Source organism: Eutrigla gurnardus, assembly GCF_963514095.1.
Source record: "Eutrigla gurnardus genome assembly, chromosome: 15".
In the NCBI taxonomy this organism is placed as follows: domain Eukaryota; kingdom Metazoa; phylum Chordata; class Actinopteri; order Perciformes; family Triglidae; genus Eutrigla; species Eutrigla gurnardus.
In genome coordinates, this window is record NC_139938.1 from 22,635,654 (window position 1) to 22,650,314 (window position 14,661).

Genomic DNA, 14,661 nt, shown 5'->3' on the forward strand with positions numbered 1-14,661 from the left:
GCGAGCCTGATGGGCGCCGTTGCCTTCCGCATGCTGCCGAAAGACTGTGGATAAATAAGCCGTTGTTTACGAACCTGCTTAAACCATTTTGACGCTTGTAATAATTTCTCACAACTGATATAAAGTAAAACTGGCATTATATCGCACAACACGTCAAATCAAATCACGATAAATTATAATAATAGGTCTGCAGCTTCACGCATTTCGCTGCATGTATCGTTTGCGTGTTTTTTTTTCTTCATTCTAACTGAATTATGTCAAAATATTACACTATATTACACCATAATGCAGGAAATTAAGTGTAAAGTGAAAACTCCTCCTGGGGGAGGACCCTCAGACCCCACGCTTCATATGTGGATCCCCCCTGCCGGGTTCCCCAGCGGGCTACTATTTTCACACAGCTGGACATTGCATTCACTTGTGGAAAACCCTGATGAAGTCCACACACACACACACACACACACACACACACACACCGGACCAAACTCACAACATGTTTGATTTAGTGCTGGGTATACATGTTTAGCCCTTAACATTTGCACAAACGTCTCCTCAGAAAGTGAGAGGAATAGGGACACTGCAGCAGTTTACATACAAGGTATTGATCCACTCAGATTCAATCAATCAGTCTTTCAATAAATACACACCACTGTAAATACTATGTGGCGTTAAATCTCTGGGGGTTTCACAGTGAACCGCAAAGAGCAAAATTGTCTGAAAGCGAGAAATAATCTTTATGTTATGTTACCCTTATTTATAGGCCTTTCTCGACTCGGAGCAGAGGCATTTCATGCAAGTTTGGCCCAATTTCATCTCCTCCGCCACAGAGGGAAGCGTAATGTGTTGGAGTCTGCAGGGAATTACAGCCTCTATTTGGCCTCCTGCTGATGAGGGACTGCCACAGTCGGCTTTATTCGCTGAAGGTAGATGTCGCAAGAAAGAGCGCATCACAGCAAATAAATCAAAGTTGCTCCCTCAAAGTATCAGAAAGCTCCAGGCTGGTAGAAAACCCCCCTTATGATAGACGGGGTTTATCATGGGAATAGCTGTATCCTGGAAGGTCACAACAAACTGACACCCTCTTCACAGGATGAATTGCAATTTGCCAGGGTCAGGTACGGTGCGTGAAATGATTCCCCTGAACCTGTCGCAGCTAAATATATATATATATATATATATATATATATATATATATATATATATATATATTTATGGTTGACTTCAGCTTGCTATGAGTCTGACAAACACCACATTAGTTTTATTATATGTAAAAAGACGGGGAGGCATGTGGCGTTTTCAGCTCCACGGCCTCACCGTGTGACGACTCTCATTAAGATGCTCATTAAGAGAAAGTTGTGCTCATAATCGCACCATAATGTGAGAGAGAGATATGTCCACATGGCTGATGATGATACATATTATACTAATAATGTGCCTAGACTTACAGCATATAGTGTCGACTGTATTTATAGACACTGGAGTTGCGTTGCTGGAAAAGCTTGAGGTCAAGTTTATTTCCAGTCGCAATGAGCTGACGTGAGATAAAATTGAGGCAATTTTCAAAGTGAAATATTCCGTACAAACATCCATGTTTACACAGCCACAAAGAACTGCAGAGTCGGCAGCTAGATTCAGAAACAATGCAGCCGTGACCTAGCAGAGCCGGTCACCTGGATTTGTTTAAAATCGGAAGAAAAAAGATCTAATTACCAAAACAAGAAAAAGCGCAGACGACCGTGGATTCAATCCACCGGAAACTCTGATGTTTGGTTTGCACCCTGTATTACTCATCTTTGAAATCCATCATCACCCACAGTTTTTTTTTTGTTTACATCAATTTAACCAACATCTGTAATAACTAACATCTCGGGGACTATTAGGCGGACACACACGGGGCAGATGAAACACACAAACCCTCCCCCTTGTTTCCCAAAGGGGCTTTGTGATGCTAGTCGAGCAATGTTGGTTCTCTGCACTTAGTAAAGCACCTTTACGTTTACTCAGCACACATCCAGAGCTTAATGAGGCCTTGTTGATTTATAACCACTGCCACTATCCAGACATTTATAGCAATTTGTTTTTTAGCCAACTGAATTGATGGCTAACAGATACTGACTAACAATCCAATGAAATGCATGGAAAAGAGCTCAAATTCAGGGTCAGCTGCTCCCCTCTCCACACAGGACCCATCACACAATGGTAACCTCTCAACTTGTAAGTACGTTGTTTACAGTTGCTCTACGTGTAATGGCGTTTCTCACTGGGTGACATGCTGTTGCTTCATTAAAACAACAGGCCAATTACCCATCATGGTCGGAGTCTGGCGGGGGGAACACTGGGAGGGGCCAATTAATCTCATTTCATCGGGAGCCCCCCCCTGATACACAACGTGTAACCTCCGCCATCGGGAAATACCTGAAATCATGAAACAGTTCTGTTGGTCGTGTTGTTAGTTAAGCCTTTATGTGCTGGAACACAACAGAAAAATACCATACCATCATATATAATACAACTGCAAAAGGACACAAACATCTTTCATACCATCATGGATTATTACACCACAGCCGGAGCCATCGTATAGTCTACAACACATATATCATGAAATCCATGATACATGATTTACTTTCTTAAACGTGATGGTGAGACATCTGCTTCTTAGACTAATACCTACAGGCAGTACATCAGATACATGTTCATCTCTGAAAGACACTTGGGGGTTGGGTTGACACATGCAGTATGCGGCCGTGTAGATGGACATATCACATTGCGTGTGCAGAGGTGAAGTATCGCTTTATTTAGCCTGTGGAGCTCTGCTTCATTGTTAATGTCAATTTAAATATTTTAAATATATCTGTGGACAGGAATGTTGTATTATATATTACGGTAAGGCCCACAAATACTTTCTACGTTGCCAGGGACAGGAGGGGGACAGGACCGTGATAAGAGGGGGACAGGACCATGACATGAAGGGGACAGGAGGGGGACAGGACCGTGATAAGAGGGGGACATGAAGGGGACAGGAGGGGGACAGGACCGTGATAAGAGGGGGACATGAAGGGGACAGGAGGGGGACAGGACCGTGATAAGAGGGGGACATGAAGGGGACAGGAGGGGGACAAGAGGGGGACAGGACCGTGATAAGAGGGGGACAGGACAGTGATAAGAGGGGGACAGGACCGTGACATGAAGGGGACAGGAGGGGGACAGGACCGTGATAAGAGGGGGACATGAAGGGGACAGGACCGTGATAAGAGGGGGACAGGACCGTGACATGAAGGGGACAGGAGAGGGACAGGACCGTGATAAGAGGGGGACAGGACCGTGACATGAAGGGGACAGGAGGGGGACAGGACCGTGATAAGAGGGGGACATGAAGGGGACAGGAGGGGGACAGGACCGTGATAAGAGGGGGACAGGACCGTGACATGAAGGGGACAGGAGAGGGACAGGACCGTGATAAGAGGGGGACATGAAGGGGACAGGACCGTGATAAGAGGGGGACAGGACCGTGACATGAAGGGGACAGGAGAGGGACAGGACCGTGATAAGAGGGGGACATGAAGGGGACAGGAGGGGGACAAGAGGGGGACAGGAGGGGACAGGACTGTGAGATGAGGGGGACAGGACCGTGACATGAAGGGGACAGGAGGGGGACAGGAGAGGGACAGGACTGTGACATGAGGGGGACAGGACCGTGACATGAAGGGGTCAGGAGGGGGACATGACCGTGACATGAAGGGGACAGGAGAGGGACAGGACCGTGACAAGAGGGGGACAGGACAGTGACATGAAGGGGACAGGAGGGGGACAAGAGGGGGACAGGACTGTGAGATGGGGGGACAGGAGGGGGACAGGACCGTGACAAGAGGGGGACAGGACAGTGACATGAAGGGGACAGGAGGGGGACAAGAGGGGGACAGGACTGTGAGATGGGGGGAGAGGACTGTGAGATGGGGGGACGGGAGGGGGACAGGACCGTGACAAGAGGGGGACAGGAGGGGGACAGGACTGTGAGATGAGGGGGACAGGACCGTGACAAGAGGGGGACAGGACCATGACAAGAGGGGGACAGGAGGGGGACAGGACCATGATAAGAGGGGGACAGGAGGGGGACAGGACCGTGACATGAGGGGGACAGGACCGTGACAAGAGGGGGACAGGAGGGGGACAGGACCGTGACAAGAGGGGGACAGGACCGTGAGATGAGGGGGACAGGAGGGGGACAGGACCGTGACAAGAGGGGGACAGGAGGGGGACAGGACCGTGGTAAGAGGGGGACAGGAGGGGGACAGGACCGTGACAAGAGGGGGACAGGAGGGGGACCGGAGCGTGACAAGAGGGGGACAGGAGGGGGACAGGACCGTGGTAAGAGGGGGACAGGAGGGGGACAGGACCGTGACAAGAGGGGGACAGGAGGGGGACCGGAGCGTGACAAGAGGGGGACAGGAGGGGGACAGGACCGTGACAAGAGGGGGACAGGAGGGGGACAGGACCGTGAGATGAGGGGGACAGGAGGGGGACCGGAGCGTGACAAGAGGGGGACAGGAGGGGGACAGGACCGTGACAAGAGGGGGACAGGAGGGGGACAGGACCGTGAGATGAGGGGGACAGGAGGGGGACCGGAGCGTGACGCCTCAGCCTTCTCTCAGCTCCTTGTAAGTGCTTTGCCAGAAGGGAGGTAAAGCACTTACAGTGGAATATGGAACCTTTATGATTTGCCGCTGACAAAGTGAGGTCGGAGGGCCATCCACCCTCACACTATTCCAACCATTCAACTTTCTCCACCCAATCAATATATTCTCTTAAATGGAACACTCCCATTCTCATAGATCTGTTCAGGAACGGCATGACTCTGGAGTGATCCAGCAGGAATACGTGTCTACAGGCTCGACAGTCACTGGTCATGCACGCACGTGTGCGTGCGTGCGTGTGTGTGTGTGTGTGCGTGCGCGTATGTGTGTGTGCGTGTGTGTGTGTGCAGGAATTACACAGATTCAACGCCGCGGGAAAATGGAAGTGAAGCGTTTTCGAGTTGAAATCCGTGGCTGACATTGAACAACGGGGATGGCGGGGTGATACTCGGTAACATTTCAGCGAACACAGCGAGTGGTCTTAAAGCACTGCTCCGTAGAATCAAGTGGATAAACAGGTGAGAGAGCAAAACCTGAAGTAGACGATGGATCAAATGACAAATTCACTCAGCTGCAGCAAGTACAACTCTTCACGGATCCGACAGATATTGGCAATTACGAAGCGTTATCGTAGGCTGCGCATGCAGGATGACGTGGCGATGCTTCCTCGAGGGAGTTACCGCAGATATTTTAGTTTAAAATACTGTTCTATTTAACCCTACGTTGATATGACGTAATACTTTGTTGTTTCAGATGCTGTTTGGATAGGAAACGTACCTCGAGGTCCTCCTGTGGCGCAGCAGGCTACAAGCATTTCATAAGAATTCTGCTTTTGTACCACATGGGTTATTGTTCACCAGCTGTTTAGCTCAAGTTTTCCACTCATCAATTCTCCTATTAGAGGACCGGTGAAGGTTGAAAGTGTCGTCATTCTCTAAATGGATCCTGCAAGACTTAAAAAAGCAATTCCAATAGGCCTATGGCGAAGGTAAGGCAAATCATGCTCAGTATGCACGCCCAATCGACTTGAGGCATGGGTCTGTCACGGGCGTGTGCATTGGTTTTTCTGCAGGTAACGACTTGCCACCACACCTCTGTAATCTTTTACCACCTCAACCTTCATTCTCATAGACAGAGCGAAGCTCGGAGCAAATCAGGGCATGTTCCTGGGCTGTTGGTTGCCAGGGTGATCTACACTCGTTTCTTTTTTTGTAATTCAAGTTTTTATTTCTTTTATCTCTGGTGTATGACATTAGAACATTTTACATTTTCAGACATCTTATGCACGTTACATGAGGTGTCAGTGGCATAGAAAAACAAAAATAAAATAAGAATACCACATAAATTATGTAAATGATATAAATGATGCGATGATGCAATGATGTACACTCGTTTCTAATGATACATCTATGATATAATACAGAAATAACCTTCGATGGGGTGAGGCACGGCTCTTAATAAACCCTCAAACAACTCCGACAACTGTAAAATGTTATGGTAGAATATCAGCTAACTTCCCATCTGGTTGTGAACAATCTCATTTTCTATGATGCCCTATGAAGTGACTTTTGGTTTTCTTGCTACCTTTGAGCTAAATTGGCAAACCTTTCAAAAGGAACACTTGCTGTCATGCAACCGTGTGCATGTTCTATTCTTCTCAAGTCCACGGCACTTTGTACGACTAACAGGAACGTCTTCTGATTCAGACGCCGCAGACAAACGGGAAGTCTGTTGAATCATTGAAAAGCGTATCGTGTCAAACAAGAAAAGGGTGTATTAATCATGGACGGGCTCAATGACTGCAATGATGATGAACCGATTTAATTGTTTTATCTAAATTGGCCTAAAGAACATAGATGGGCCTGACCTACATACTCATTTTCTTTGATGGAAACATTCGTTTAGAGATTAAAAACATAAAGTTGCAGCTTTGGAACTTTCTTAGCTCAAATGTTTTTCGTTAATCTATTTTTATAAATAATTTCTAACATTTTGTAGCTCATGCTTTCATTAATGGTGGAGCTGACAAAAAGAAGAAAAAAAAAGAAAACGGTTCGCTTTGTTTGCGGGCTCATAATGAATCATTTATGTATCCGTCTCGTTGCATGTTTTACTAATTATGGAGCATAAGTGGGAATTGATTTATTCAAATAACCCAGAGACACATGCAAGAGTTCAGAGTCCTGCTGATAATTCAGAATCGAAGCTGGCTGGCAAAATATCCTCCTGCCTCCCAATCAGTTCGGAATGTATTTACTCCTTGGTATTTAATCGGTGCCACCCAGGAGACAGTGGGGTACATCTCAGTTCCCTTAATTGCATCCTTGCTTTCCTCCCCTATGAACAAACATGGAGACAAAGATAGTCATGAATCTTTAAAATAACAAGCCTAATGATAGTCATCATGAATGTTGGTTGAGTAACTCTATTCTTCTCCAGAAGACACAATGACGAGTACCGATGAAGAGCAGACAAACAGAGGGACCGGGAGATTGTCAATAGGCTACTAAAGCACTTTAGCTTTCAAAAGAAAGAAAACATGTCAATTTGTATTCAAGATTTGCGTAGTTTGAAGTAAAGCGAGAATGCTAATAGTCCTTCCAACCGACAAAGTGAAACAAAATCCTTTTTTTGGGCTCATTTTTCAAGCAAGTCGCTGCCTTTAGTGCCTTATATGATATTACACTTGATGATTATAGCAATTATTATTAATATATTACCTTTATTTTAAAGGATTTCATGTGTTTCATGTACAATGTTTCACATGAATCTTTCACGTGTGTACATTAATGCAAATGTATGAGGATAAACAATTTACTCTACTGTACATGTACAGCTGAGAAAAGTGAGCACTAACAATATAAATAATATAACAATGTATAAATAAATGTTTTATCACAAATAATTCAGCCTCTTTTTTTTAACATAAATAAACTCCGGAGGTTCTGAGTTGAAAACAAAAACAGATTGAGCACAAATTATGCGGCATTGAAAGTGAAGTATATTAATAGAATATGCAAATATAAGCGAGCGAAAGGCAGTAGGGGGTTGTCACTCAGACACTGATACAGCCCGGGGACCTACAGCACTGTTACAAGGACAGCACCCGCCCTCCACCCTGCAGCACCCGGGACGGGGCCACAGAAGGCTGCTCAGCTGTGTGGGATCACTCTAACAAGCTGCTACCTCAGTCTGGCCCAGCTGAAGCTTCCAACACTGTTTACTAGGCGGAGGAAAGCGGCCTCAGTGAGCTGTTGATGCTGGGTTTTAGGTCGGAATAATACCGTCTGTGTTCTCTGTGCCAGCGACTAGTGAATCCAGCCTGGTAGACGAGATCACAAAATACAATATAATGTTTTACCACTATCAATATCATGCATATATGAACATCATATGTACATCTATATGTACAAAACATACAATGTAATTAACCACTTTCCACTATTGTGAATCAGAGATGAATATAATCATATATTTTTGACTAATTCTGTTAGATATTATTAAGTTGGCTTGTAAACATTTTAGATGAGATTTCAGTGAAATATGATAAAAAATAGTTGCAGTTCCATTCAAATTACATACAAGTTGATTCATTTTATATTTTCCCAGAAGTCTTTGCGCATGTGCAAAAAGTTGTGATTTGTTTTAATTAAATTTTCTAATCTCATCTGCACATTATAAAAAAGTAATTTCTGTTGCATTATTAAAAAAAAGCTGTGTCCCATCTTAGGATCCGCTTACTTTTGAAGTCCACATTTCAAGGCAGTACGTCATAATAGATCAACCAAGCTGTCCAATTCCAGAGATTTCTCCAAATAAGGCCTTAAGGCTTTTAACTTTTAAATACGTAGGACTCAACATCCATTTGCAAGTTACTCTGCAGATCATTTTGTTGAAGTATTTTCCCTGCTTCATAGGAAAATCTAACAGGCTTGTACTGAGAGAGAGAGAGAGAGAGAGAGAGAGAGAGAGAGAGAGAGAGAGAGAGAGAGAGAGAGAGAGAGAGACATGAAGCTCCTAAACTGAGATTTTCTAAGTAAATATTCAGCTGTTAACAGCACTACGGTAACATTTTAAAGTGTGATCTGAATTGGGATATAATAATTTAACCATTAACCGACAATAATCATTTTTGATTTAATGATCAGTTAAACAGTTAAAAGAAATATTAAAATAGAAAGAAAAGAAAAAAGCGGAGCAAAACTCAGATGAGAGGCTTTTCTCTTTAAAGGACAATAGCTGGTCCACCTAAAAAAAGGTCAGCCCACCTTAAGTGAGCCCAGGCCGATGAGGTCGCTAGCTTCGGGGCTAACCCCCTTCACTTTAATCAGCAGATGGCAAGCAAGAGAACTTCCCATGTTTAATTCATCCCACAATTCTCATTTTGGTGAGGAATTATTCCTTTGACATGGACTTAGGTTAACTAGTTATGTCACAACAAGAGCCTACAGCCATGCTAGTAGCCCTGTGAGCTAAATGCTAATTTGAACTGATTTTAAACAGGTATAATGTTTCCCACGTTCATCTTTTACTGTGTTCGCATGCTAAAATGTGCTAAACTGTAACTAAACACAAGGTACACTGATGGTGGGAATCAAATATTAGAGACATATAAAAAAAGAAATTGACCGGATGTGGGTCTACTGTAGACGAAGGGCTCCCCATAGTGATTCAAATCCATCCTGAGGTGACATGAACGTCTGTTCAAAGGTTCATGGCAACCCTTCCAAATATCAAATGTATGACAATTCTAATGACATACATTTGATTCCAACTCCTCAGGTCAAAGGAAATGTTCACGGGTTTCAACTGTGTTAATACGTTGCATTATGCTGCAGTCAATCTGGGTGAGCTGTGACTTGTGCCAAGCAGTCATTTGACGAGTATTTGTTTGTTGACTCGTCTCGGTTCTCTCCTTTTCTCTCACACCTAGTTCTGTAGGGAAGACCCCGTCTTTGAACAGTAAAGAGGAAAGCTGTCTGAATGGATTAGTATGGTAATGTGCCAGTTTGTTCAAAGCACATCTTAAATCCTAGAAAGTTGGGGTTTCATCGTCGAAAAAGAAGAATTTATTAAGATGCGGTAATCTGTGGCATTAATGGATAACAGCATCTGCCACGACATGTAACAGATTTCCAGGGTATTCATTCAGATCCTGTTTTCCTTCTGCCACTGTGTGCATGAAACACAAAAGGTGACGCTGCTCCTCTTCATCACCTTGACTTCAGTCATGTAGCTTCGGCTGTGATTCACTTAGGAAACACAACCCCCCCCCCCCCGTACACATGACGTGTAGGAAAGCGTGACTATCTCATGGAGGTTTTAATCATGCCGATGTGGTTTCATGATTCCTGTGGGACTCTAACGCGCAGTGTCTCCGTGCGAGTCGTTCTTTCCCCACAGTGCATCTCAGTGTCCCAAACTTCATATTCGCGTTATGCAAACAACACACTCTCTCTCTCTCTCTCTCTCTCTCTCTCTCGGCTTTATGCATTTTACATTTTTATCCCTTCTACCTTTAACTCCTCAAGTCTTTTTTTGGAGGCAATTTCAATGGAATAACTTAATCTTTTATGATGGGTATGCACTCCTCTATAGTGGCTGGTGTCAGACTTGAAAATTTAATTACTCAAAGATGACGTTTACTATTTTCTTTTTTTTTGGGGGGGGGGGGGGGGGTGTCTTGTTTAGCAGGTAGGAGTGAGGGAGCTGGCTGAGCGGTTTCATTGGTGGATTGGTCATTTTGTGTCTTCAGTTTTGTGAATAGCGCAGTAGGAGGTTTTGCAGTTGGCCATTGTCATTGGTTCGTAGCCAATTAAAAATTTGACACGACTGTGATGGGATCTTGCATCGTGGTCAGCGGCAGAAAGATGAATCACTTTTCACAATTGTGCATGGTCTATGATATTGAGATTTTTGGGCCTGGATATTGAAGCCGAATGTTTGAGTGAAAGATGGCTAATTAGATACTTCCCTTTCTATTCAGCTATTGCTTATTTCAGAGGGTGTTTCATTGAAAGCGCTTGCAGACACTGATGTTGTCACAATAAACCAAAATTGTGACTCTCAAACAGCAACCCGCCTAAACATCTCGATATCCACATTGAAATGATACCGAGGCAAAAATCTAAAATGTCAGGAGACGTAATGCAGTAATAGAAGACAGAACTATAATCTGTACATTTGGTCGGTTATTACAACTGTGATGTTAGTTCCTCGTATTTTGAAGGGTTGCCATTGCAGGCAGCAGCTGACGAGTGGTTCCTGCTTTAATATTCTTTTCAACTTAATTTGCTGATTAATTTGCTTAATTTCCTTCTAGTTAGCGCTGGCTAAATCCTGGAAACCACTGTATATACTGTTGCAAAGTTAAAACCGCCTGCTGTCGTGGGATCCCATTCCAGTCCTCTTGCAGAGCGCCAAACACACTAACTGCTATCGCACATCAGCTCATACGAACGGCTCTCATTAAAATACTGTCATACCGTACCGGTACTAATAAAACAATATCCCATACTTCTCTAGTATCAGAATACTGTGCAACACTAGTAGATATATTGTGTAAAAATAAATGGTATAAGTATGTTGCATCCACCAGGCAGGGGACAGAGATTGATGAATGTTAAAAAAAAGAGTGCTGCATATAGAATTGATCAGAATTACCTCTCTTGAATATCTAATCTAGAAAGAACATGATATCACAGAGCCACTGGGAGCCGGAGGGAGCTTTAGTCGACTCCCAGTGAAGGAGAAGATGCCATCAGTAAGGAAGTGAAAGCCAGAATATCTAAATGCTTGGAGGTGTAACAGCCGTGTCTTCTGGAAGCCCAAATATGGAAATATGGGGAGAGACATTAATAGTTATTTAGAAAAATGGGTTTGTATCGCTCAAAAATGTAGGTATTTATACCAATAAGATCACAGCAACAGCAATAATAACAAAACAAAAAAAAAGTAAAACCATGCCCAGCTATAAACATCTGCGTTTAGTATTTTTTCCGCATATTATTTCCACAGATGTTTTGCATTTGGGGAATTCTCTCTTTTTTTACAACCTTAAGAGATATAATCACCGGCTTCATCACCATCTGCATCATCAGCATCATCCCCGCCGCCAGGCCTGTACTCTTCCTCAACAACGCAGCCGTCATTATCCTCATCCTCCACTTGATCCGCTTCTCGACCGTTTACTCATATATCTGCTCTCATCCTGGTGATTTATGCTCCACATACAATTCAGAGAGACGACTAACCCTTACGATATCTGGAGTACTGGAAATGAGATATTTGCAAAGAGCGCTCTCTTCACACTGCATGCTGCGCAAATATTATTTTTTTCTTTTTACCAGCGACACGAAAGCACCTTTTTAGAAAAGTATAGACTTTAATTGTAAATATTGAACTCAGAAATTGAGTAAACAGTTGTTTTGGGAACATCTGTGTTCATGGTGTAGGTTTGTGTCTGGGCCTTTTAGGTTTCTTACCACAAACTGACAATTTGTCTTGCTCACAGATACATACATACATACATACAGAGGGGAAAGAAATGGTGTTTTCACTGCACCTGTAGATTTAAGTGTGATAAATACGAGCAGATATGGTCCCGCGGATCGAACTACAGGCAGAACAACCTATTTGAATTACCTTTACTACACCAGACACCGAGCGGGTGTTAACAGAGCAGGGGTTTCCATTTTCTCGGTGACCGTAACAGCTGACATTTTCACAAGCCAGCAAGCCAGGTAATTAGGTAGCTACATAACACTAGCTACAAGCATAAACATGGTACTGCGCACAGCACCCTCATTAGGTAAATGTACTGTAGGCGTAGTAAAGGATAAGATGCATGCACATCTGTTTGCCGTAGCTGTAATGCCATTTGAAATGTTCCACTCTAGATGCAGTTTGGTTGGGTTCGGGTGGCAAAATGTGATTTAAATGATAAGAGAGAGAAGGCAAAATCCACTTTCTATGGCATTTCTGCTATAAGCACATATCTTTCCAGTCCAGCAGGGTCAGAGCACCGCCATGATCACACAGAGGTGGAGGCTTTCCGCTGAGAAACATCATTAGGCAGAGCTCAGCCCTGGTATACCCGCTGTCAACATTTAGACCTTTTTTTCCATTTTACATTGAACATGATCCTCACTGCAAAACTATTTGTCTTTTTTTTGTTGAAAAGACTGACACAGTATGCTCGCCACCCACTCAACTCTGTTTCAGCACATAATGAGGTGAATGATGTGTGTAGACGAGCCCGGGACGCCGTGGAGCGCAATTCAGTCAGAAGCTGTCAATCTGACACAGGTACGACGAAGTAGGAACGAGGGCGAAAAATCTTTAAGCGTCAGAATGCTCTTGATAGTGTCTCGGATAAAACAGCGTGCTGATTTTTCAGGAAAGATTTAAAAAATAGTTGGCAGTTGCTTTTCTCTCTAATTGATTCGACTACCCGTTATATTTCTCTCTGGACCAAAGTGTTGGAATATCGGATCACGATCATTTCTATAAAGCCGTGATTCCATCACATCCCAAAAAGTGCAGCACATTTGATTTCTATCATGAAAAGATTATTACAAAAATGAATTAGATTCTTGTTGATAGATGTTTTTATTAATTATTACAAGCACGCTCACCCTTTTTAGTGAAAACAGAACATGTATTGAGCTTATTAAGTCAGTTAGCAGCAGTGTGCTGTAGCAGGTATGTGAGATAACATCTAATAGGGAGATCCCTGAAGCTTCTTAAAGATTAACTCAAACAACTACACACACAAATTGTGCGTAAATACATATATATATATATATATTTAATTTAAACTGTCAAAACAGACCGTGAACCGAGCGCAGCGACGAGGAAACACTCGGAGAATTAACATTTACAGTGCACATATCAAAGATCAATGGAGCCCCTTCTGTTACTGTGAAACTTCATACATTTGCACATCTCTCAGACACCCTCTTCAGGAATCTCAATATGCAAATACTCAAAGCAAATGATCTTTACTAGAAATGACAGCTCCTTCCCCCTCAACTCTCAAAGAAGACTTAAAATTGAAGAATTGCTGAGATTTCCTCAGAACGCATCAACACGTGTTCTACAAATTAGCTGCACGCAAGGCAACACAAAGAAAGAAAATGTTTTTAATGAGACGACGAGTCCGTCCTGTGCTTCAGTGACATGACCAGGAGCCATCACTCCCAACTGTACTGTATACTACTAATGATGGAAATGTTTGCCCTTGAAATCTCAGCTAATAAGCAGCTATGCTATGACATCCATGATTAGATCATCCAGCGCTGTCACATCTCATCCTGAGGAGGATGCCACCAGACAAAATGGAGAGTGGGAGCAAAGCAAGCATCCCACACACACACACACACACACACTCTCACACACACTCACACACAATCCCAGGTAACGGCTCCTCGGCCGGGATCAGAGAGCTCCACTAAGACCAAATGAATGCTGACACCGGTACGGCGTGGAGCCTCCTCACACAGGTAGGACACGCGAGACAAACGCCTTTACGGATGAAGCCGCCCCCGGGCAAGGATAAGATTGATTTTGCAATGCGGTATTAGATGAGATTTCCGATGCATACTATAACGAATTAGCATGAATCTGTTCCCCCCGCGAGAGACGCCCGCAGACACAGAGTGAATTGAAATAAATGACTGTCCCAGTGTTTACCACACCACCACCACCCCCCCTCCCCCACAACGCTGCAGTCAGTTGGCCATCTGAGTGTGACAGGATCCGAATCTGGCACAGCAGAGTTCAGCGTGATGGATGGACGGCCAGGCAGCTGCTAAAAATCTCTTGATCCACGCCTAGCCTGATACGCCACTCACTGATCAACTGCTTCCACGTAAATCTGCCACACGCCTTAATGTGAGGCGATAAGGAAGGAGAAAGGGAAGCTCACGAGAACGGCGCTCCTTTAACCTCAGCGCTCGCAGCAAATTAAAATGACCGACCATGTTCCCCCCCAGCCCCCATACGCATGAGCTAGCTTTTCATCGTGTCG